Source organism: Oncorhynchus kisutch, linkage group LG5, assembly GCF_002021735.2.
Source record: "Oncorhynchus kisutch isolate 150728-3 linkage group LG5, Okis_V2, whole genome shotgun sequence".
Lineage (NCBI taxonomy): Eukaryota > Metazoa > Chordata > Actinopteri > Salmoniformes > Salmonidae > Oncorhynchus > Oncorhynchus kisutch.
Window position 1 is genome coordinate 61,507,730 of NC_034178.2, and position 27,685 is coordinate 61,535,414.

Here is a 27,685-nt window from a genome sequence, read left to right on the forward strand (position 1 = left end):
ACCCATCATCTCAGGGATTGGTAGAATAACTGAGAACATCTCACACTATGTTGACCATCACCTGAAACCCATTGTGTCAAGCTTGCCATCTTATCTCAAAGACACAGCTGAATTCGTGAGGTTGGTGCTCACGACTTTGCCTCCTTCCTGCAGTGTAGCTGGAGCGCCATGGGCACAAGGATGGCACTGAACTTCGCTAACCTGCAAAAACATTGCATTGCACAGTACCCCGCACCCTGAGGACCAACCTGTATAGTGGATCACATCGTCTCTCACTAGCACTACCAGCTGATATAGGGCATGTCTTCCCCGGGACCTATATGAATTTGTCCATTCCCTTTGTGTAATTATTCTGATGAAGGCCGTAACGTTCATGTTTTAATATTGCTTAAATAAAACAAATCATTGTTAATGGGGAGCGAGTGTTGTGCCTTTTCCTTTTCAATTAATATAAAACATCCATGAAATATCACAGTTCGGCCAGTACCATACAAAAAATGTTTATTGTCGACCAAGAGTAGTCTGTTCTTTCGACCAATCGATTGGTCGATATTTTAAAATGTTTATTTTTCCATATATAGACATCCTATGTGTTTTAAGCAAATCAAACATATACACTGAGCTTGTCTGATGATTTAAGCACACTGTTTGATTAAATAATTAAGACACACAAATGACAAGAGGGAGTCCGATCGCAATTGATTTGAATGTGCCGGGCTGGACTCAGACTTGCAGCTCTGTGTTAAAAAACAAATGTCAGTGAGTGACTGTGTGACTAACACCTGTTGTCTCTCTCTCTCTTACCCTGCTGCAGCGACCACCACAGAACATCAACAGCGTTTATCGCTTTGTCTGTGTTGCTGAAGCTGCAACATAATTACAGCCATTTCTGATTGAACAGTTCTGTTACCGAAATCCCTCTTTGTTAAGGAAAAACATCCCCTATTCCCTCAACCCTTACCTTCTTTATGTTCCACGTATGAATAAAATTTTTGTAAAGCCTAAAACATTTCTGAAATGGAACGGTTTATTTATTGTTTACGGTAATTATTCAAGGGTCACTTTGTTATTTTATTTAAAAACTAAAATGCTTGATTGCATTTCAAATCATGAATGTCTCATATGCTGTGTGATGACATGAACAAATAAATGATTGATTGATACAGTAGCCTATATAAGTATTGAAATATAGGCCTCAGGAAGTTATGGTAACCTCTTCTGGCTTCAATGCCATACAACTCGCCTTCCGTGGCCTCCAACTCCTCTTAAACGCTAGTAAAACTAAATGCATGCCCTTCAACCGATCACTGCCCGCACCTGCTCGCCCGTCCAGCATCACTACTCTGGACGGCTCTGACTTAGAATACGTGGACATCTACAAATACCTAGGTGTCTGGTTAGATTGTAAACTCTCCTTCCAGACTCACATTAAGCATCTCCAATCCAAAATTAAATCTAGAATCGGCTTCCTATATCGCAACAAAGCATCCTTCACTCATGCTGACAAACATACCCTGGTAAAACTGACCATTTTACCGATCCTAGACTTCGGTGATGTCATCTATAAAATAGCCTCCAACACTCTACTCAACAAACTGGATGTAGTCTATCACAGTGCCATCTGTTTTGTCACCAAAGCCCCGTACACTACGCTCTTGTTGGTTGGCCCTCGCTTCATACTCGTCGCCAAACCCACTGGCTACAGCTTATCTACAAGTCTCTGCTAGGTAAAGCCACACCTTATCTTAGCTCAAAGGTCACCATAGCGGCACCCACTCGTAGCACGTGCTCCAGCAGGTATATCTCACTGGTCACCCCCAAAGCCAATTCCTCCTTTGGTCGTCTTTCCTTCCAGTTCTCTGCTGCCAATGACTGGAATGAACTGCAACAATCTCTGAAGCTGGAGACTCATATTTCCCTCACTAGCTTTAAGCACCAGCTGTCAGAGCTGCTCACAGATCACTGCACCTGTACATAGCCCATCTGTAAACAGCCCATCTATCTACCTACCTCATCCCTATACTGTATTTATTTATTTATCCTGCTCCTTTGCACCCCAGCATCTCTACTTGCACATTCATCTTCTGCACATCTACCATTCCAGTGTTTAATTGCTATATTGTAATTACTTCGCCACCATGGCCTATTTATTGCCTTAACTCCCTTATCTTCCCTCATTTGCACTCACTGTAATATATACTTTTTGTTTTCTTTGTTCTACTGTATTATTGACTGTATATTTTGTTTATTCCATGTGTAACTCTGTGTTGTTGTATTGTGTCTAATTGCTATGCTTTATCTTAGCCAGGTCGCAGTAGCAAATGAGAACTTGTTCTAAACTAGCCTACCTGGTTAAATAAAGGTAAAACAAAAAGTACATTTAAAAAAAGAAGAGGGGACAGGGATTCAAAGGCGTTGAGAACGGCTCTGGTGTAAAAGGTGAACATTTGGCTGTGAACTCGCTCTGATGTTATCTGATGAGGGAATAGGAGCAGGAGGCATATCTTTGGTGGATTTGGATAAATATTAATTTTCCCTCACATTTTTTGGACAGTAGTTTTTCATAGGGTTCTCACCCTATCGTGGCACGGAACGGCACAGCTAACGCCTTTTATGGTGTCGCCATGTCTCAAACCGTTCTGTTGGAAAGCCAAAAGCTCCAAGGGTAGTAGGGGACAAATAAATAGGGTCACCATTTCTGAATGAATGTTTTGAGAACAGAGAGGCAATTTACATTTCTATCAGTGTCATTCCAGAAATATATTGCATTGGATGCCGCTGTGAGGTTTTAACACTCATTTCTAAGTTGAGTTTGTTGGAGAGATTGACGTTTACAGTGAGATGGTCACATTGAACCTAGTGCCATACATACGTAATGTGTCATTTCTCCTCCCTAAGATACATTTGTATCTCTTTAACCCTCCTCCACCCTGCTCATGCTCCATCAAAGGACTCTCCTTCACCATGGGCCTCACTCTGCACCCTAGAACCCAACTCACTGATGGATTCTCCTCCACCATTGGCCCCATTCTCCACCCAAGAAAATATCTCCTCCACCTTGGTTCACTTACTTACCTCCACCCTGCGCCACACAATAACACTCCTCCACCCTGGGATTGCTCAGAATCTCCCTCCTCCACCCTGCGCCACACGCTTCACACAATAACACTCCTCCACCCTGGGACTGCTCAGAATCTCCCTCCTCCACCCTGCACCACACGCTCCACACAATAACACTCCTCCACCCTGGGACTGCTCAGAATCTCCCTCCTCCACCCTGCACCACACGCTTGACACAATAACACTCCTCCACCCTGGAACTGCTCAGAATCTCCCTCCTCCACCCTGGAACCCTCCTCCACGATGGGCCCCACTCTCCAAACCAGAGAAACCCTTTTTCCACCATAGTCTCACCTTGAGGATGAGCGGGGAGCTGGGCTTGAGCTCCAGCAGCCCTGTGGAACTGAGCGGCTCGATCACAGGGTCTGGGTAGAAGCTGAACGTCTCGTTGACCACGAGCGTGGTGCGCACGTCGTCCATGACGAAGCCGATCTCGTCGGGATTGCTGCCTGTTTCTGAGAAACCCTTCTCAGAGAAGGCCAGAGAGGGCGCCAGACACATCATCACGGTGTTGCTGAGCACTGTGCAGTTCTGATGAATGAGAAGAGAGAGGATGTTGTATACATATATTCATTATGCACAGTACACTGACATGTAGTCAAAAGTGTATACACGGAGTGTACAAACATTAGGAACACCTTCCTAATATTGAGATGCACCCCCTTTTTCCCTCAGAAGTCTCAATTCAATGGGGAATGGACTTTACAAGGTGTCAAAAGCATTCCAAAGGGATGCTGGTCCATGTTGACTCCAATGCTTCACACAGTTGTGTCAAGTTGGCTGGATGTCCTCTGGTAGAGGACCATTCTTCATACACACAGGAAACTGTTGAGTGTGAAAAAAGCAGCAGGGTTGCAGTTCTTGACACACTCAAACAGATGCGACGGGCACCGACTACTATACCCTGTTCAAAATCACTTAAATATTTTGTCATACGTACACATTCCATGTCTCAATGCTTAAAAATCCCTCTTTAACCTGTCTCGAATTGAATGCAGACGAAGACAACATGAGACAGTAAGGGGATATAAAGACTAGACAATATGAGACAGTAAGGACATAGAAAGACTAGACAACATGAGACAGTAAGGACATATAAAGACTAGACAACATGAGACAGTAAGGACATATAAAGACTAGACAACATGAGACAGTAAGGACATATAAAGACTAGACAACATGAGACAGTAAGGACATATAAAGACTAGACACCAAGGACATATAAAGACTAGACAACATGAGACAGTAAGGACATATAAAGACTAGACACCATGAGACAGTAAGGACATATAAAGACAAGACAACATGAGACAGTAAGGACATATAAAGACAAGACAACATGAGACAGTAAGGACATATAAAGACTAGACACCAAGGACATATAAAGACTAGACACCATGAGACAGTAAGGACATATAAAGACTAGACACCAAGGACACATAAAGACTAGACACCATGAGACAGTAAGGATATATAAAGACTAGACAACATGAGACAGTAAGGACATATAAAGACTAGACACCATGAGACAGTAAGGACATATAAAGACTAGACAACAAGAGACAGTAAGGACATAAAGACTAGACAACATGAGACAGTAAGGACATAAAGACTAGACACCATGAGACAGTAAGGACATATAAAGACTAGACAACATGAGACAGTAAGGACATAAAGACTAGACACCATGAGACAGTAAGGACATATAAAGACTAGACACCATGAGACAGTAAGGACATATAAAGACTAGACAACATGAGACAGTAAGGACATAAAGACTAGACACCATGAGACAGTAAGGACATATAAAGACTAGACAACATGAGACAGTAAGGACATATAAAGACAACATGAGACAGTAAGGACATATAAAGACTAGACACCATGAGACAGTAAGGACATATAAAGACAAGACAACATGAGACAGTAAGGACATATAAAGACTAGACAACATGAGACAGTAAGGACATATAAAGACAACATGAGACAGTAAGGACATATAAAGACTAGACAACATGAGACAGTAAGGACATATAAAGACTAGACACCATGAGACAGTAAGGACATAAAGACAACATGAGACAGTAAGGACATATAAAGACTAGACAACATGAGACAGTAAGGACATATAAAGACTAGACAACATGAGACAGTAAGGACATATAAAGACTAGACAACATGAGACACCAAGGACATATAAAGACTAGACAACATGAGACACCAAGGACATATAAAGACTAGACAACATGAGACACCAAGGACATATAAAGACTAGACAACATGAGACACCAAGGACATATAAAGACTAGACACCATGAGACAGTAAGGACATATAAAGACTAGACACCATGAAACACCAATGACATATCAAGACTAGCACCATGAGACACCAAGGACATATAAAGACTAGACACCATGAGACACCAATGACATATAAAGACTAGACACCATGAGACACCAAGGACATATAAAGACTAGACACCATGATACACCAAGGACATATAAAGACTAGACACCAAGGACATATAAAGACTAGACAACATGAGACAGTAAGGACATATAAAGACTAGACAACATGAGACAGTAAGGACATATAAAGACTAGACACCATGAGACAGTAAGGATATATAAAGACTAGACAACATGAGACAGTAAGGACATATAAAGACTAGACACCATGAGACAGTAAGGACATATAAAGACTAGACACCATGAGACAGTAAGGACATATAAAGACTAGACAATATGAGACAGTAAGGACATATAAAGACTCGACACCATGAGACAGTAAGGGCATATAAAGACTAGACACCATGAGACAGTAAGGACATATAAAGACAACATGAGACAGTAAGGACATATAAAGACTAGACAACATGAGACACCAAGGACATATAAAGACTAGACACCATGAGACAGTAAGGACATATAAAGACAAGACAACATGAGGCAGTAAGGACATATAAAGACTAGACAACATGAGACACCGAGGACATACAGTATCAAGACAAGATAACATGAGGCAGTAAGGGGATATAAAGACTAGACAACATGAGACAGTAAGGACATATAAAGACTAGACAACATGAGACACCAAGGACATATAAAGACGAGACACCATGAGACACCAAGGACATATAAAGACTAGACACCATGAGACACCAAGGATATATAAAGACTAGACAACATGAGACAGTAAGGACATATAAAGACTAGACAACATGAGACAGTAAGGACATATAAAGACTAGACAACATGAGACAGTAAGGACATATAAAGACAACATGAGACAGTAAGGACATATAAAGACTAGACAACATGAGACAGTAAGGACATATAAAGACTAGACAACATGAGACAGTAAGGACATATAAAGACAAGACAACATGAGGCAGTAAGGACATATAAAGACTAGACACCATGAGACAGTAAGGACATATAAAGACAACATGAGACAGTAAGGACATATAAAGACTAGTCAACATGAGACACCAAGTACATATAAAGACTAGACAACATGAGACACCAAGGACATACAGTATAAAGACAAGCCAACATGAGACAGTAAGGACATATAAAGACAACATGAGACAGTAAGGACATATAAAGACTAGACAACATGAGACAGTAAGGACATATAAAGACTAGACAACATGAGACAGTAAGGACATATAAAGACAAGACAACATGAGGCAGTAAGGACATATAAAGACTAGACACCATGAGACAGTAAGGACATATAAAGACAACATGAGACAGTAAGGACATATAAAGACTAGTCAACATGAGACAGTAAGGACATATAAAGACTAGACAACATGAGACACCAAGGACATACAGTATAAAGACAAGCCAACATGAGACAGTAAGGACATATAAAGACAAGACAACATGAGACAGTAAGGACATATAAAGACTAGACAACATGAGACAGTAAGGACATATAAAGACTAGACAACATGAGACACCAAGTACATATAAAGACTAGACACCATGAGACACCAAGGACATATAAAGACGAGACACCATGAGACACCAAGGACATATAAAGACTAGACACCATGAGACACCAGGGACATATAAAGACTAGACACCATGAGACACCAAGGACATATAAAGACTAGACACCATGAGACAGTAAGGGGATATAGAGATGAGACACCATGAGACACCAAGGACATATACAGACTAGACACCATGAGACACCAATGACATATAAAGACACCATGAGACACCAAGGACATACAGTGCATTCTGAAAATATTCAGACCACTTCCCTTTTTCACATTTAGTTACTTTACAGCCTTATTCCAATATTGATTAAATAAAACCTTTTCCTCAGCAATCTACACACAATATCCCATAATGACAAAGTGAAAACTGGTTTTAGAAATGTTTTCAAATGTATTAAAAATATAAACAGAAATACCTTATTTACATAAGTATTCAGACCATTTGCTATCAGAGTCAAAATCGAGCTCAGGTGCATCCTGTTTCCATTTTTTTTATATTTTATTTAAATCTTTATTTAACTAGGCAAGTCAGTTAAGAACAAATTCTTACTTTCAATGACCGGAACAGTAGGTTAACTGCCTGTTCAGGGGCAGAACGACAGATTTGTATCTTGTCAGCTCGGGGATTTGAACTTGCAACTTTCCGGTTACAAATCCAACGCTCTAAACACTAGGCTACCCTGCCGCCCCATTGATCATCCTTGAGATGTTTGGAGACCATCTGTGTTCATATTCATTGATCGGAGATGATTTGGAAAGGCACACAAATGTCTATATAAGGTCCCACAGTTGACAGTGCATGTAGTTGAAAGAATTGCCATGAGGATGAAAGAATTGTCCGTAGAGCTCCGGGACAGGATTGTGTTGATGCACAGATCTGGGGAAGGGTACCCAAGAACACAGTGGCCTCCATTATTCTTAAATGGAAGAATTTCGGAACCATCTGAGCAATCGGGGAGAAGGGCATTGGTCAGGGAGGTGACCAAGTACCTGGTTCCTCTGTGGAGATGCAAGAAGCTTCCAGAAGTATAACCATCTCCGCAGCACTGATTGAACTCTTTGGCCTGAATGCCAAGCGTCATGTCTGGAGGAAACCTGGCACCATGGTGGTGGCAGCATCATGCTGTGGGGATGTTTTTCAGTGGCAGGGACTGGGAGACTAGTCAGGATCGAGGCAAAGATTAACACAGCAAAGTACAGAGAGATCCTTAATGAAAACCTGCTCAAGAGTGCTCAGGACCTCAGACTGGGGCAAAGGTTCACCTTCCAACAGGACAACAACCCTAAGCACACAGCCAAGACAACACAGGAGTGGCTTGGGGACAAGTCTCTGAATGTCCTCGAGTGGCCCAGCCAGAGCCCGGACTTGAACCCGATTGAACATCTCTGAAGAGATCTGAAAATAGCTGTGCAGCAAAGCTCCCAATCCAACCTGACAGAGCTTGAGAGGATATGCAGAGAATAAACTCCCCAAATACAGGTGTGCCAAGCTTGTAGCGTCATACCCAAAAATACTGAAGGCTGTACTCGCTGCCAAAGGTGCAGCAATTTGCTTTGATGAAGGAAAAAAACAATGTAATCCATTTTAGGATAAGGCTGCAATGTAACAACATTTGGAAAAAGTCAAGGGGTCTGAATAATTTCCGAATGCACTGTTTAAAGACACACAGTTTGTGAGACTGACACTAACACACAATGCTAAAAGCACATTATGGAATCGGTTGGGTTATCTCTAGACTTGCTGCTTTTCCACAAGATGTCTTCCAACCTCCCCTCTGGAATGCTAAGTAATCACGGAGCATTAGCTTGTGTATGCTAACGGGGTCTGAAATCGCAGAGGGGAGACACGGAAGCAGTATTTATAGGTCAATGAAAAGGGGAGACGGATAAAAATGACATGGGAAAGGGACAAAGCAGGAAAATGGCCGTTGTTTTGGTCGGGATGTTTTCTTCAGGTAGAGAGAGAGAGGGGGAGACTAAAATACAAAAGGTTAGCCTAGCCCTGTGGTGCTACTGTAGGTGAAGGACGGATGGAGGGATTGCCAGACAGACTGGGTTAATTGCAGGTTGACATTTCAAAGGTTAACATGCAAAAAGGAGATTTAACTTCAACTGAACAAAATATAAAAGTAAAATGCAACAATATCTATGTTTTTACTGAGTTACAGTTCAGGAAATCAGTCAATTGAAATACTTTCATTAGGCCCTAATCTATGGATTTGTTAGTCACAGATACATCAGAAAACCAGTCAGTGTCTGGTGTGACCACCCTTTCTTTGCCTCACGCAGCACAACACATCTCCTTCGCATAGAGTTGATTAGGCTGTTTATTGTAGCCTGTGGAATGTTGTCCCACTCCTCTTCAATGGCTGTACGAAGTTGCTGGTTATTGGCGGGAACTGGAACACGCTGTCGTACATGTTAATCCAAAGCATCCTAAACATGCTCAATGGGTGACATGTCTGGTGAGTATGCAGGCCATGGAAGGACTGGGACATTTTCAGCTTCCAGGAATTGTGTACAGATCCTTGTGACATGGGGCCATGCATTATCATGCTAAAACATGAGGTGATGGCGGCGGCTGAACGGCACAACAATGAGCCTCAGGATCTCGTCACGGTATCTCTGTGCATTCAAATTGTCATCGATAAAATGCAGTTGTATTTCGTTGTCTGTAGATTATGCCTGCTCGCCCACACAATGCCATACACGTGGTCTGCGGTTGTGAGGCCAGTTGAACGTACTGTCAAATTCTCTAAAACGACATTGGAGGCAGCTTATGGTAAAGAAATTAACATTAATTTCTCTGGCAACAGCTCTGGTGGACATTCCTGCAGTTAGCATGCCAAATGCACGCTCCCTCAAAACTTGAGACATCTGTGGTATGTCGGTTGTGTGACATATCTGCACATGCAGATCAGAGCACAAGGTGCACCTGTGTAATGATCATACCGTTTAATCAGCTTCTTGATATGCCACACCTGTCAGGTGGATGGTTTAATCTTGGAAAAGGAGAAATGCTCACTAACAGGGATATAAACAAATTTGTGCACAACATTTGTGAGAAATTCAATTTTTGTGTGTATGGAAAATATCTGGGATCTTTAATTTCAGCTCATGAAACATGGGACCAACACTTTACATTATGCGTTTATATTTTTGTTCAGTGTAAAAAATGACACCAGGTACAGACACACATAAATAGGCCCAGGGCTGGGTGACCACTGGGTCAGGTGTGTGTGTGGGGCAGTAGTACTCACGTTGACAGATTGGACTTTCCCATACTTGGCTCTCATCTTGGGCTCCTTGATGGTAGCCAGGTTGGTGCCGGTGACGGTCAACATGGTGCCGCCACTGCAGAAGAAGAAACAGTCAACAACAACACCCATACAAGCACATCCACCCTCAAACATTACAATAACATAATCCTATTGCTAGATCTGCTAGATCGTGTCAAAACATTCAACAAGGGAACTTCACTGCGATTCCTGTCTTTTATACGATTAGAGAAGGCACAGTGTCCCAAATGGGCCCATAGGGCTCTGGTCAAAAGTAGTGCACTATTTAGGGCAGTGCTTCTTAAACATTTCCTTGGGGAACCCCAAAAATTTCACAATTTTGTTGTAGTTCTGAACTAGCTCACCTGATTCAAATAGTCAAGTAATTGATGGTTAGTTGACAAGTTGAATCAGGTGTGCTAGCTCTGGAAAATATCAAATACATGGGAGGGAGTCATTTTGGACGAATCCCATATCTTCCAGAGAACCATGCGCTTCCCGAATACATTTAATTTTAGTCCAAGTGAAAAAGACCCTCCAGCTATGGCATTAATGTTAATGCCCACTCTCACTGTAGAGTATTTGATATGTTTTACGCACTCTATCACAGATAATGATGGTAACACTAAGGCTCTTACTTGCATATTAAAAGCTTGTTTAAACTCTAATAGTGCTTCGTGGAAGGGACCAAAATACTTGATTATTACCTCAATGAATACCTCCAATGTCTAAAACCCAAAATGATATTCTCCATCTCCGGTACGTGGTGGTATACTGGATGTGCAGGCTTTTGTTCCAGCCCAGCACTAACACACCTCATTACATTTGGTCCGAACCCGGTGTGTTACTGCTGGGCTGGAACAAAATCTTTCACATCCAGACTATCATTGCTGCTTTCTGACCTTTTCAACCTTCAACCTTTTCAATTCGCCCAACAATGACCAACAGGGACAGGGGAAACATGGGCAAGATTACCGTCCCCCCAGACACCCCCTCGTAGCCACAGGGTGCTGAACTTTCCAAAACACACTGACGTAACACAATGTGGCAGTCCTGAATTGGTTAGCATGCAGGCTAACTTGTATTAGGCCAACTTGCTCATCTGTTTAGCATGCAGACTAACTTGTCTTAAGGTTAAGACAAACTTCACTCCGTTGATCTATGTGCGTGCGCATGGATGGAGTCTTTTGGTAACATGATATCCTCGCCGCTCCCAATTTCATTCACAAGGGGGCGATAGCTTTTGTGAAAGCCAGGAAGAATTGCCTTTCCATCCTAGTAGAAGCTATCTGGCAGCCTGGTTAACTGGCTTTAGACTGGCTAAAAAAATAGCACGCCAGCTAGCCTTTTCAGCGTCGCAAATCTCCATGTGAAATAATCAGATTTCGAATAAAAAAAATATGGCCTGGCAAATACTTTTATACAGGGGATCATTTAAAAACAAAGTCGATAACAAGTTTCGATAGCTGGCCGCTAAACTAACTTGGCAATCTAAAAAATGTTAGCTGACATGGGCTAACTGACTGACTATCAGTGACAGACATAAGAGATGCACAAACAAATGTGTCACACACATACTATTCTAACTCGCAACAGTAAATTGAGACCCCGAATGAGTGCGGCCCAGGAGCCATCAGTTGCCCATCCATCCCTGGTTTAGAGTAAAGACACTAAATCAAAGACTTGTTACAGACAAAGAGGTCAAAGAGGTAAGAGTGTGTGGTGAGAGTGGTTCAAAAGTAGGTGTTGACTACTACTGAATCAGGTAACAGTGTGATAATGTTGTGAGAATGTCAAGGCATATCTCCAACCCATTCCAATGTGCCATCTCTGTTGTGCTGTTCTGTCACTGTGATGTTAGCGCAGGCTGAACACCAGTAACTCAGCAGAAGCTGGATAGTAACAAGTGCGAGTCGTGTCACCGACGTTGCGTAGTGCACGTGTTTTGTCGTTTCCACTGTTATTGTTTGCGGCGGATGCGGCAACAAAATTTCTTTGCACCGTAAACACAAGCCGTGATTGGCAGGAGAGGAGTAACAGCCAATCCTCTGGGAGTGTTGAGACAAACAGCAAATGAGAAAGCCAGCGGGGTTACTGCCCCTCCTGAGGCTAATGCTAAATAATGCTAACAACTTTTTTCCCCTTCGTCTTCACTACTTCACAGTTATTATGTTCTGTTAATTGCTGATGTCCCCTTTAAGAATGGAGCACCCTTGTTCATGCGCAGTGTTGTTCTATGTTGTTCTAGTACTCGTTTTAGTAAATGCGAAGCTCCAGTTACATTTCTTGTATTCAGAGTCTTTCTTATTATATAAATAAGTAATAAGAGCTACGACACAACAACACTTCTGTTCCAAATGAGATCGCTCGCCTCCTCGCACCTCTCATCGTAGTCTGTTGATCGTCTCTCTCCCCGTAGACGTATGTTATTTGTCACATACACATGGTCAGCAGATGCTAATGCGAGAGTAGCGAAATACTTGTGCTTCTGGTTCCAACAGTGCAGTAATATCTAACAAGTCATCTAACAGTTCCCCAACAACTACCTAATACACACAAATCTAAAAGGAAAGAGAATATGAAGAAATACAGTTGAAGTCAGAAGTTTACATACAACTTAGCCAAAAACATTTAAACTCAGTTTTTCACAATTCCTGACATTTAATCCTAGTAAGAATTCCCTGTTTTAGGTCAGTTAGGATTACCACTTTATTTTAAGAATGTGAAATGTCAGAATAATAGTAGAGAGATGTCAAGCCCTGACCATAGAGAGCTGTTTATTCTCTATGTTGGTTGGGGCATGACAGTGACTAGGGTGGGTTATCTAGGTGATAAATTATCTATGTTGGCCTGGTATGGTTCCCAATCAGAGGCAGCTGTTTATCATTGTCTCTGATTGGACATCATATTTAGACAGCCATTTCCCCATTGTGCTTTGTGGGATCTTGTCTAGGTATAGGTTCCTGCAAGCATGACTTTGAGCTTCACGTTTTGTTTTTCGCTTTATTGTTTTTCTTCTTTGAGATTCACTTCCAAATAAAAGGAGGGAAACATACCACGCTGCATCTTGATCCACTCCTTATAACGATCATGACAGAAGATCCCACCAACAACGTACCAAGCAGCGTGCCCAGGAGGAAAGCCAGGAGTGGAGGACATCCTGGACATGGGAAGAGATTATGGCAGGAGACAGAAGCCTGCCATGGAAGCAGGCGGAGGCAGCACTGTGTCTCCAGTGCGCATTCACAGCCCGGTGCGTTCTGTGCCAACTCCTCGCACTTTTTGTGCTAAAGTGGGTATCTGTCCAGGACGGGTTGTGCCGGCTCAGCGTGCCTGGTCTCCAGTGCGCCTCCTCGGTCCAGGATATCCTGCGCCGGCTCTACGCGCTGTATCCCCAGTGCGTCCTGTGCCAGCTTCCCGCACTTGCCATGCGAAGGTGGTCATTTGTCCAGGACGCATTGTGCCAGCTCTACGCTCCACACTCCAGTGTGTCTCCACAGTCCAGTACGTCCTGTGCCTGCTCCCCGCACTCACCCTGAGGTGCGTGTCACCAGCCCGGTGCCAACTGTACCGGCCCCACGCATCAGGCCTGCAGTCCCCAGTCGAGAGCTTCCGGCGACAGTTCCTAGTCCAGAGCTTCCGGCAAAAGTTCCCAGTCCGGAACCTCCAACGAAGGTCCACGGTCCGGAACCTCCTAAGACGGTCCACGGTCCAGAACCTCCTAAGACGGTCCACGGTCCAGAACCTCCTACGACGGTCCACGGTCCGGAACCTCCTACGACGGTCCACAGTCCGGAACCTCCTACGACGGTCCACAGTCCGGAACCTCCTACGACGGTTCAAGGTCCAGAACCTCCTGAGACGGTCCACGGTCCAGAACCTCCTGAGACGGTCCACGGTCCAGAACCTCCTGAGACGGTCCACGGTCCAGAACCTCCTGAGACGGTCCACGGTCCAGAACCTCCTGAGACGGTCCACGGTCCAGAACCTCCTGAGACGGTCCACGGTCCAGAACCTCCTGAGACGGTCCACGGTCCAGAACCTCCTGAGACGGTCCACGGTCCAGAACCACCAGCGACGGTCCACAACCTCCAGTGACAGTCTGCGGTCCAGAACCTCCAGTGACAGTCTGCGGTCCAGAGCCTCCAGTGACAGTTCGGTTCCTCCTGCGAGGATCCACGGTCCGGAGCTTCCGGCAATGATCCATGCACCAGAGCCGCCATGGAAGATGGTGTATCTGCGAGCGGAGTGGGTACTTCGCCCCGCACCCGAGCCGCCCCGACGGTAGATGCCCACCCGACCCTCCCCTATTGAGTCAGGTTTTGCGGTCGGAGTCCGCACCTTTGGTCGGGGGGTGGGGGGGGGGGTACTGTCATGCCCTGACCATAGAGAGCAGTTTATTCTCTATGTTGGTTGGGGCGTGACAGTGACAAGGGTGGGTTATCTAGGTGATTAATTATCTATGTTGGCCTGGTATGGTTCCCAATCAGAGGAAGCTGTTTATCGTTGTCTCTGATTGGGGATCATATTTAGGCAGTCATTTTCCCATTGTGCTTTGTGGGATCTTGTCTAGGTATAGTTGCCTGCGAGTACTACTTTGAGCTTCACGTTTCGTTTTTTCGCATAATTTTTTTTGTTCTTTGAGTTTCTCTTTCAAATAAATGGATGGAAACATACCACACTGCAACGTGGTCCACTCCTAATAACGATCGTGACAAGGGAATGATTTATTTCAGCTTTTTTTTCTTTCATCACATTCCCAGTGGGTCAGACGTTTACATACACTCAATTAGTATTTGGTAGCATTGCCTTTAAATGGTTTAACTTGGGTCAAACATTTCAGGTAGCCTTCCACAAGCTTCCCACAATAAGTTGCGTAAATTTTGGCCCATTCCTCCTGACAGAGCTGGTGTAACTGAGTCAGGTTTGTAGGCCTCCTTACTCGCACAAACTTTTTCCGTTCTGCCATCATATTTTCTATGGGATTGAGGCCAGGGCTTTGTGATGGCCACTCCAATACCTTGACTTTGTTGTCCTTAAGCCATTTTGCCACAACTTTGGAAGTATACTTGGGGTCATTGTCCATTTGGAAGACCCACTTGCGACCAAGCTTTAACTTCCTCACTGATGTCTTGAGATGTTGCTTCAATATATCCACATAATTTTCCCTCTTCTTGATGCCATCTATTTTGTGAATTGCACCAGTCCCTCCTGCAGCAAAGCACCCCCACAACATGATGCTGCCACAAATGTTCTTCACGTCGATATAGGACTCGTTTTTACTATAGATTCCTCCAGCATCTTCACAAGGTTCTTAGCTGTTGTTCTGGGATTGATTTGCACTTTTTGCACCTAAGTATGTTCATCTCTAGGAGACAGAACGAGTCTCCTTCCTAAGAGGTATGATGGCTGTGTGGTCCCATGCTGTTTATACTTGCGTACTATTGTTTGTACAGATGAACGTGGTACCTTCAGGTGTTTGGAAATTGCTCCCAATGATGAACCAGACGTCTCTAGGAGACGTGTGTGTGGAGGTGTAGAATTATTTTCTGAGGTCTTGGCTGATTTCTTTTGATTTTCCCATGATGTCAAGCAAAGAGGCACTGAGTTTGAAGGTAGGCCTTGAAATACATCCACAGGTACACCTCCAATTGACTCAAATTATGACAATTAGCCTATCAGAGGCTTTTAAAGCCATGACATAATTTTCTGGAATTTTCCAAGCTGTTTAAAGGCACAGTCAACTTAGTGAATGTAAACTTCTGACCCACTGGAATTGTGATACAGTGAATTATAAGTAAAATAATCTGTCTGTAAACAATAGTTGGAAAAATTACTTGTGTCATGCACAAATTAGATGTCCTAACCAACTTGACAAAACTATAGTTTGTTAAAAATAAATTTGTGGAGTGGTTGAAAAAACGAGTTTTAATGACTCCAACCTAAGTGTATATGTAAGCTTCTGACTTCACCTGTAAATATATGGATGAGCAATGGCAGAGTGGCATAGGCAAAGTGCAAAAGATGGTATAAAAAAACAGTATATACATATGATATGACTAATGATGAGTGGTTCTAGTCACTGGTACATCCTGTTTGAGTTTCTGCCTATAAGATGGTAGGAGCAAGATGGCGTCGTGGTCTGATTTGCCAAAGGGAGGGCGGGACAGGGCTTTGTATGCATCACAGAAGTTACAGCAGTGGTCTAGTGTATTACCCCCACGTGTAGTGCAATCAATATGCTGACTTAGATTTCAAATTTGCTTTGTTAAAATCCCTAGCTACAATAAATGCAGCCTCAGGATATATGATTTCCGGTTTACATAGAGTCCAGTGAAGTTCCTTTAGGGCCATCTTGGTGTCTGCTTGAGGGGGAATGTACACAGCTGTGACAATAACTGACGAGAATTCTCTTGGAAGGTAACATGGCCGGCAATTGATGTGAGGAATTCTAGGTCGGGTGAGCAGAAGGACTTGAGTTCCTGTATGTTGTTATGATTACACCATGAGTCGTTAATCATGAAGTATATACCCCCGCCCTTCCTCTTCCCAGAGAGGTGTGTATCTCTGTCGGTGCGACGCATGGAGAAGCCCGGTGGCTGAACCGATTCCGACAACATATCCCGAGACAGCCATGTTTCCGTGAAACGGAGAACGTTACAATCTCTGGAAGGCAACCCCCTTGCTCGAATTTTGTCTACCTTGTTGTCAAGAGACTGGACATTGGCGAGTAGTGTACTCGCGAGTGGTGGGCGCTGTGCACGTCTACGGAGCCTGACCAGGAGGCCGCTCTGTCTGCCCCCGCCGTTGTCTTGGGTTGGCTTCTGGGATTAGATCCATTGTCCTGGGTGGTGGTCCAAACAGAGGATCCGCTTCGGGAAAGTCGTATTCCTGGTCGTAATGTTGGTAAGTTGACATCGCTCTTATATCCAATAGTTCTACCCGGCTGTATGTGATAAGACTTAAGATTTCCCGGGGTAACAATGTAAGAAATAATACATAAAAAAAGCTAAATACTTAATAGTTTCCTAAGGACTCGAAGCGAGGCGAACATCTCTGTCGGCGCCAACTACCGACCGTGATGTCTCCATGGTGGTTTGTTCCATTCCCCCTAGCGACTGACTGCCATTTTGTGTCTAGCGGCTTCAGGTCTGTTTTGGCGTCTTTGAGACGCAACTGCCAAATCATCAAAAAGCACTTCGTGCTTACATACTCCAGGGTAGCCATATTATTTTTGGGTATTTTTTTCCCAAGTGGTTGCTGTTTTTTTCTCCCACCAACCCTATTCAAAGAGCACTGCCTACTTGTCTCAGCAACACAGTTTATTCAGAGCCTATTCAAATTAAGTTTCAATTTGTGAGGCTGGTAACTCTAATTACCATATCCTCTGCAGCAGAGGTAACAGAGTCTACCTTTCCTGTGGCGGTCCTCATGGGAGCCAGTTTCATCATAGCGCTTGATGGTTTTTGCGACTGCAGAATTGACTGACCGCCATGTCTTAAAGTAATGACGGACTGTCGTTTCTCTTTGCTTATTTGAGCTGTTCTTGCCATAATATGAACTTGGTCTTTTACCAAATAGTCACAACACAACTGATTTGCTCAAACGCATTAAGGAAAGAAATTCCACAAATTAACATTTAACAAAGCAGACCTGTTAAATGCATTCCAGGTGACTGCCTCATGAAGCTGGTTGAGAGAATGCCAAGTGTGTGCAAAGCTGTCATCAAGGCAAATGGTGGCTACTTTGAATAATCTCAACCAGCTTTTGTTGAACCCTTTTTTTGGTTACTACATGATTCCATATGGGTCTCCCAAGTGGCGCAGCAATCTAAGGCACTGCATCTCAGTTCTAGAGGAGTCACTACATACCCTGGTTTGATTCCAGACTGTATCACAACCTTCAGTGATTGGGAGTCCCATAGGGCGTCGCACAATTAGACCAGCGTCGTCCGGGTTAGGGTTTGGCCGGGGTAGGCCGTCATTACTATTTCCGGGAGCATCAACAGTGTAATCTGCCTACCTGGTAGCTACTGGTTTACATTCAGATAAAATTGAGAAATGAACTCAACTCAGTTTTTCTAGATCATTCTATCGAGCCATTTTGCATCAGAATCCACTTCCTGCTCTGTACACAGCTTGTGGTTGTTCATAAATATTCCTGCATCAAACTGTCACGCCACATTGTCTCATTTGAATAAGGCAGTGAGTATTTATACAGGCTTTGCATTGACTGCAGTACAAACTACAGGTGTAATTACACCTATCCATTCCTTTCAGATCTCTACATAGAATTAAAACACAAATTAAACTGTATTGTCCAACAAAAGATCTAAAGCAATCTGTTAAGACCGGTTAAGACCATATAAGACCAGTACCATTCAGTTTAAGACCCTCACCTAGCGATGCTCCAGTCAGGTTCGATCTTGAAGATGGTGGGGTCATCGGTGTAGTTGAATTTGACCTCTGGGTTTCTGAGCTCAGCTGAGTTGATGTCCACCATGACGGGGGTACCTCCAGGACTCTGACCCGCCGGGGTCACACACACCATCTCCCTGGCACTCCGCCTGGAAGGGAAGAGGGAGTGTGTAACATGAAGGAAAAGCATGTCATGTCACACATACACACACGCTCTAACTGAGAAGAGGACCACACGAGGCACACTCACAGACAGAGACAAAAAAAATAACACCACACGTAACCTTTGCTCTGTAAAGAACTTCAACAATGCTAAACATGACACACACACACACACCCAACCACACAAGAACTCTAAGGGAGTTTTCACACATTGTTCTGAGCTATAGTTTGAATCATAGTTCAGTTATTTGCATTTTTTATTTATTTTGTCTGGTTGGTTTTACATTACCAAATATCAAACGAACTAAAATGCCTAAACAAAACCATATTTTCATGAAAGTCATTAGTTTATTGGAGAAAAATGCAATAGAATAGATGTAATAGAAACTAACTGTGACGTGAATAGTGAATTTATTCAGTAGACTATATCCCTGGTACAGACTCAGTCTCCCCAAATCTGCACTGGATGCGCTCATAAATGCGTTGCTACTCAAAGAATGTTTCAGAGATAATAAGTTATGGTACTGCGTGCATTTCATCAAATGCTGCAAAGTGCAGCAAACCGCACCAAGGTATGAAATCGGACCGAGACCACCCTTTTTGAGTGAACCACGGAGCATTGTTCAGTGCGCTGGTGTGTTCGGAAAAACCCTCCAAACCAATTTGGTGTGAAAGCCCCATAAGAGCGCCAAGAGCAGCAGAGTCTCTTTCTCCCTGAATGATCTGGAGTGTCAGCCGTCTCTTTCTCCCTGGACTGATCTGGAGTGTCAGCCGTCTCTTTCTCCCTGAATGATCTGGAGTGTCAGCCGTCTCTTTCTCCCTGACTGATCTGGAGTGTCAGCCGTCTCTTTCTCCCTGACTGATCTGGAGTGTCAGCCGTCTCTTTCTCCCTGACTGATCTGGAGTGTCAGCCGTCTCTTTCTCCCTGACTGATCTGGAGCGTCAGCCGTCTCTTTCTCCCTGAATGATCTGGAGTGTCAGCCGTCTCTTTCTCCCTGAATGATCTGGAGTGTCAGCCATCTCTTTCTCCCTGACTGATCTGGAGAGGAAGCAGTCGCTTTTTCCCTGAATGATCTGGAGTGGCAGCCGTCTCCTTCTTCCTGACTGATATGAAGTGGCAGCAGTCTCAGAGACTGCCAGTCATCACAATGTGATGCAACCCCCTCCGACATGCAGCCAGCTGTGCTGTGTTCTGAACATTTTTTGTGGTTTGGCTTTGTTAGCCAAACGCTGCACTCTGCGGAGTGGGTTACTTCCAACACCTTGACAAAATGTTGTGTTGGCAAAGCAGACATCCAAAAGATGTAGTGCGTGTTTGTACATCAGTATGTGAGGGATCCTGTGAGTGTCTAGTTTTTTTTTGTGTGTGTGTGTGTGTGTGTGTGTGTGAGTGAGTGTGTGTGAGTGTGTGTGAGTGAATGTTTTCCTACATTATCAGGACATGAATGTCCTGACCAGAAAATGTTGAAAAGTCTGGACTGTTTTCATGACCTGAATTTGTTAAAATTCTATTTTAGGCATAATGGTAAGGTTTAGGGTTTGGTTTCACCAAGTCCAAGACCTGTTGAAGCCGCAATGAATAACAGATTCATTACATGGAAAATCAAAAACTTCCACCCAAAAAATCAAAAAGAAGTTAGTTCTGAAGTGTCTGTCCTATATCTGAGATATATTAAGAAGAATTATTTTTTTTACATGCATTTAACCCCTTCATATCAAGGATAATTTTACTATTTGATTTTAAATTTTAAGACCCCTTGAAGCATAAAAAATATAGATAAAAAAGAATACCTTTTTATTTGATTTGGCTTTACTGCTATTAGCCCATACAAATGCATTGGATAACAGAGTCACTACATGGAACAGATAGTCCCCTCAGTGTCCATCTTATATCTGAGAAACATTTTTCATGTATTTAACCCCTTATTTTTGGCACTAAACAGTCTCCCTATTTAGTGCATTCAGAACGTTTTCAGACCCCTTAACATTTTCCACATTTTGTTCCGTTACAGCCTTATTCTAAAATGGATTAAATAGTTTTTTTCCTCATCAATCTACACACAATGCCCCATAATGACAAAGAGAAATACATGCTTTAGAAATGTTATTTTAAAATACCATATTTACATAAATATTCAGACCCTTTGCTATGAGACTTAAAATTGATCTCAGGTGCATCCTGTTTCCATTGATCATCCTTGATTGGAGTCCACCTGTGGCAAATTCAATTGATTGGACATGTTTTGAAAAGGCACAGACCTGTCTATATAAGGTCCCACAGTTGACAGTGCATGTCAGAGCAGAAATTAGGCCATGAGGTTGAAGGAATTGTCCGTAGAGTTCCGAGACAGGATTGTGTCAAGGCACAGATCTGGGGAAGGCTACCAAAAAAATGTCTGCTGCATTGAATATCCCCAAGAGCACAGTGGCCTCCATAATTTTTTAATGGAAGAAGTTTGGAACCAACAAGACTCTTTCTAGAGCAGGCCGCCCGGTCAAACTGAGCAATTGGGAGAGAAGGGCCTTAGTCATGGAGGTGACCAGAGTTCCTCTGTGGAGATGGAATAACCATCCAGAAGGACAACCATTTCTGCAACCTTCTACCATTCACTCCTCATTAAAATGTACATGACAGCCTGCTTGAAGTTTGCCAAAAGGCACCTAAAGGACTCAGACCATGATTGACCAAGATAGAACTCTTTGGCCTGAATGCCAAGCGTTACATCTGGAGGAAACCTGGCACCATCCCTGCTGTGAAGCATGGGTGGCAGCATCATGCTGTGGGGATGTTTTTCAGTGGCAGGGACTGGAGACTAGTCAGGATCGAGGGAAAGATAAATGGAACAAAGTCCAGAGAGATCATTGTCAAAAACCTGCACAAGCCTGGGACAAGTCTCTGAATGTCCTTGAGTGGCCCAGCGAGAGCCCGGAATTGAACCCAATCGAACATCTCTGGAGAGACCTGAAAATAGCTGTGCAGTGAAGCTCCCCATCCAACCTGGCAGAGCTTGAGAGGATCTGTAGAGAAGAATGGGAGAAACTCCACAAATACAGGTGTACCAAGCTTGTAGCGTCATAGCCAATAAGATTTGAGGCTGTAATCGCTGCCAAAGGTGCTTCAACAAAGTACTGAGTCCGTTAGCAAAAATATGTCATTATAGGTGTAGATTGATGAGAAGAAAAAAAGGTTTTTCAATCCATTTAGGAATAAGGCTGTACTTTCCGAATGCACTGTACTTCCTTTCATTTTTTCAACTGGTACCGGGGGAACTTCAGATGAGTCATTTTGGCCTGTGGGTGTCCTAGAGCAAAACAACCAACATGTATGTGTTTGTGAGTCTCACCTTCCCACGGAGGAGTCCCAGCGTGTAGCCCGAACTATTTTGGAAGTTACGGAAAAAGTTGGCAGATTGGCTGTACCGACTTCAGATGGATCCCACGATGTTGTGGGGGTCGTAGAGCAAAACAGAGAACACCATTGTGTTCCTGAGAGGCCAAACGGTTCAGATGCTACACACACATTTTGGGATGTCTCATGGTCTGACAAACACTGCTCGAGCTCTATCATCTTTCCGCGCAGATGCGGAAGTGCGACATATGCGGATGCGGTGGATTGAGACACATCCAATGCAAATAACAGATCTATAGCTTAAACTGACAGATTTTTATGGGAGTTTATTATGCTATCTACATTTCTGCAGGGGCGCAGATGTTGACCTTAGGGCTAAGGTTAGGAGTTCAGGTTTTGGGGTTAAAGTTTTGGGTTTCGGGAAAATAGCATTTTGAATGGGAATACAAATTCACGTCAAAAAAGCTACTGTATGTGTGTGGGTGTGGGGGTGTGTGGGTGTGGGGGTGTGTGTGTGTGTGTTCAGGCTGTATGTGTGTGTGTATTTACATTTTTATCTATCAAGGATCCTCAACAGTTCCTGCCAAGGCAGCAGCTACTCTTCCTGGAGTCCAGCAACATTAAGGCAGTTCTATACCATTTAAAAAGTGATATGACATTACACTTCATAAGACTTTTCACAACACATTGTGTTCCCTTAGGCGACTACTCTTCTACCACATACCTACAATACAAAATCCATGTGTACGTGTGTAGAGTGCATGTTTTATCATGTGAATGTATGTGGTAGCGCTTGTCTGCGTATGCATGTATCTGTACCTGTGTGTGTGTCTCTTCACAGTTCCCGCTGTTCCATAAGGTGTATTTGTATCTGTTTTTTAAATCGGATTCTACTGCTTGCATCAGTTACCTGATGTGGAATAGAGTTCCATGTAGCCATGGCTCTATGTAGTATTGTGCGCCTACCGTAGTCTGTTCTTGACCTGGGGATTGTGAAGAGACATTTTGGTGGCATGTCTTGTGGGGTATGCAACTGAACAATAGTCTCGGTGCGACAAAACTAGGGCTTGTAGGACCTTCCTTGTTGATAGTGTTGTTAAAAAGGCATAGCAGCGCTTATTATGGACAGAATTCTCCCCATTGAATCTACAGTTCTATAAACATGTTTTGACCATGACAGTATACAATCCAGGGTTACTCCAAGCAGTTTAGTCACCTCAACTTACTCAATTTCCACATTATTAATTGCAATATTTAGTTGAGGTTTAGGGTTTAGTGAATCATTTGTCCCAAATACAGTGCATTTATTTATTTTTAAACATTTTATTTAGGAATAGCTTATTCCTTGCCACCCATTCTGAAGTGAATTGCAGCTCTTTGTTAAGTGTTGCAGTGATTTAACTTGCTGTAATAGCTGACGTGTATAGTGTTGAGTCATTCGCATACATAGACTTTACACAGCCAGTGGCATGTCATTAGTAAAAAGTTAAAAAGGTGCCTAGACAGCTGCCCTGGGGAATTCCTGATTCTACCTGGATTATGTTGGAGAGGCTTCCATTAAAGAACACCCTCTGTGTTCTGTAAGACAGGTAACTCTTTGCCCACAATAAAGCAGGGGGTGTAAAGCCATAGCACACGTTGTTCTATCTGCAGACTATGATCGATAATGTCAAAAGCCACACTGAAGTCTAACAAAATGGTTCCCACAATCTTTTCATCAACAATTTCTCTCAGCCAATCATCAGTCATGATTGTGCCCTGCTTGTTGAATGTCCTTCCCAATAAGCATGCAGATAGTTGGTTGTCAATTTGTTTACAGTAAAATAGCATTGTATCTTGTCCAGCATTTTTACCAAGCGTTTACTAAGGGTTAGTGAAAAGATGATTGGTTGGCTATTTGAGACTGTAAAGGGGGCTTTTACTATTCTTTGTTAACCAAATTACTTTTCCTTCCCTCCAGGCCTGAGGGCACACACTTTCTAGTAGGCTTAGATTTTTTATTTAAAAAAATATATATATTTCACCTTTATTTAACCAGGTAGGCCAGTTGAGAACACTTTCTCATTTACAACTGCGACCTGGCCAAGATAAAGCAAAGCAGTGCTATAAAAAACAGCACAGAGTTACTACACATGGGATAAACAAAAGTACAGTCAATAACAGAATAGAACAATTTATATACAGTGTGTGCAAATGGAGTAAGTGGGTAAGGCAATAAATAGGCCATAGTAGCAAAGTAATTACAATTTAGCAAATTAACACTGACGTGATAGATGTGCAGATGATGACGTGTAAGTAGAAATACTGGTGTGCAAAAGAGAAAAAAAGTAAATAAAAACAAAATGGGGATGAGGTAGGTAGTTGGGTGGGCTATTTACAGATGGACTATGTACAGCTGCAGGGAACGGTAAGCTGCTCAGATAGCTGATGCTTAAAGTTAGTGAGGGAGATATAAGTCTCCAACTTCAGCGATTTTGCAATTCGTTCCAGTCACTGGCAGCAGAGAACTGGAAGGAAAGGCAGCTAAATGAGGTGTTGGCTTTGGGGATGACCAGTGAGATATACCTGCTGGAGCGCGTGCTACAGGTGGGTGTTGATATGGTGAACAGTGAGCTGAGATAAGCATAGCATTACCTAGCAAAGACTTATAGATGACCTGGAGCCAGTGGGTCTGGCGAAGAATATCTAGCGAGGGCCAGCCGACGAGAGCATAAAGGTCACAGTGGTGGGTGGTATATGGGGCTTTGGTGAAAAAACGGATGGCAGCATCCAGTTTGCTGAGTAGAGTGTTGGAGGCTATTATTATTTCATAATTTAATCAGTTATACATGGATGTGTAGTGTCAGCATTTGTTGTTAGCATGTAATGCTAAAATGTTCTAATCTTCCCAATGAAAAAAATAATTATCAGTGGGTTTTGTCAGTGGGCTTTGTAATGAATGAGCAATCTGATATAATGAACGATGGAGCTGAGTTTACCTTCTTGTCCAAAATTTTATTTAAGGTGCTCCAAAGCTTTTTAGAATCATTCTTTATATAATTTATCTTTCTTTCTTAGTATGGTTTCTTCTTCTTTTTATTCAGTTCGTCACATGATTTCTCAATTTGTAGTATGTTTGCCAATCGGTTGTGCAGCCAAACTTATTTGCCATTCCTTTTGCCTTATCCCTCTCAACCATACAATGTTTTAATTTCTCATCAATCCACAGGGATTTAACAGTTTTTAATGGGTGCATGCTTATTAGTAACTGGAATAAGCAATTTCATAAATATATCAAGTGCAGAGTCTGGTTGCTCCTCATTACACACCACAGAGCAACAAATATTCTTTACATCAACAACATAGGAATCAATACAAAACTTATTGTATGACCTCTTATACACTATATTAGGCTTTGGTATTCCTAGATATGGCTACTATATTGTAGTCACTACATCAGATGGATTTGGATACTGCTTTAAATAAACATTTCTGCAGGGCTTAGTAAATACGTGATCAATACATGTTGATGATTTAATTGCTGCGCTGTTTGTCACTACCCTGGCAGATTGACTGATAACCTGAACAAGGTTGCAGGCACTGGTTACAGTTTGAATCTGTGGGCAGCTTAATGAAAGCCAGACAATAATTAAATCACCCAGAATATGTATCTCTGTTGATATCACATACATTATCAAGCATTTCACACATGTTATCCAGATACTGAGTGTTAGCACTTGGTGGTCTATAGCAGCTTCAGGTGAGGTAGATGAACCTGTAGCCATATTTCTTCAACAGTGTGTGTGATGAGTGCACAGACTTTCCTATCTCACAACAATTATTTTGTACATAAATCCCATCTATTGTGGACCAGAAACAGAGAGAAGGAGAGAAAGGAAAGAGGACAAAAACACATTAGTGAGACACCAGCAGCTGAGGGGAAACTAAGTGGAAGGGAAAATAAGCTAGGGTGCATTTCTGTGAGCACATCCCGCTGTCTCGTAACAAGCAATTTAAACGCCCCGTCTTCCAGGGCATGGCTGAAAGGTGTACGGGGAAGAAGGGCAGGAAAATGAGAAAAAGAAAAGCGCCTTTTCCACATTCCGCTTGCGCCATGTTGTTGCCCGGGCAACAACTTTCATAACACTTGCCGGTGAAACCCGCGGTGTGCCGTACATACACTGCTCAAAAAAATAAAGGGAACACTAAAATAACACATCCTAGATCTGAATTAATGAAATATTCTTATTAAATACTTTTTTCTTTACATAGTTGAATGTGCTGACAACAAAATCACACAAAAAGTATCAATGGAAATCAAATTGATCAACCCATGGAGGTCTGGATTTGGAGAAACACTCAAAATTAAAGTGGAAAACCACACTACAGGCTGATCCAACTTTGATGTAATGTCCTTAAAACAAGTCAAAATGAGGAACGGGGAACGGTCGGGCCAGGCCATAGCATCAATGCCTTCCTCTTGCAGGAACTGCTGACACACTCCAGCCACATGAGGTCAAGCATTGTCTTGCATTAGGAGGAACCCAGGGCCAACCGCACCAGCATATGGTCTCACAAGGGGTCTGAGGATCTCATCTCGGTACATAATGGCAGTCAGCCTACCTCTGGCGAGCACATGGAGGGCTGTGCGGCCCCCCCAAAGAAATGCCACCCCACACCATGACTAACCCACCGCCAAACCGGTCATGCTGGAGGATGTTGCAGGCAGCAGAACGTTCTCCACAGAGTCTCCAGACTTTCACGTCTGTCACATGTGCTCAGTGTGAACCTGCTTTCATCTGTGAAAAGCACAGGGCGCCAGTGGCGAATTTGCCAATCTTGGTGTTCTCTGGCAAATTCCAAACGTCCTGCACGGTGTTGGGCTGTAAGCACACCTGTGGACGTCGGGCCCTCATACCACCCTCATGGAGTCTGTTTCTGACCGTTTGAGCAGACACTTTGCACATTTGTGGCCTGCTGGAGGTCATTTTGCAGGGCTCTGGCAGTGCTCCTCCTGCTCCTCCTTGCACGAAGGCGGAGGTAGCGGTCCTGCTGCTGGGTTGTTGCCCTCCTACGGCCTCCTCCACATCTCCTTATGTACTGGCCTGTCTCCTGGTAGCGCCTCCATGCTCTGGACACTACACTGACAGACACAGCAAACCTTCTTGCCACAGCTCGCATTGATGTGCCATCCTGGATGAGCTGCACTAGCTGAGCCACTTGTATGGGTTGTAGACTCCATCTCATGCTACCACTAGAGTGAAAGCACCGCCAGCATTCAAAAGTGACCAAAACATCAGCCAGGAAGCATAGGAACTGAGAAGTGGTCTGTGGTTATCACCTGCAGAACCACTCCTTTATTGTGGG

General features: G+C 43.3%; 1 pseudogene; it reads right to left on the reverse strand.

Moving 5' to 3' along the window:
- Positions 1 to 27,685, reverse strand: part of LOC109891379 (plexin-A1-like) — a 370,611-nt pseudogene that overhangs the window by 52,301 nt on the left and 290,625 nt on the right.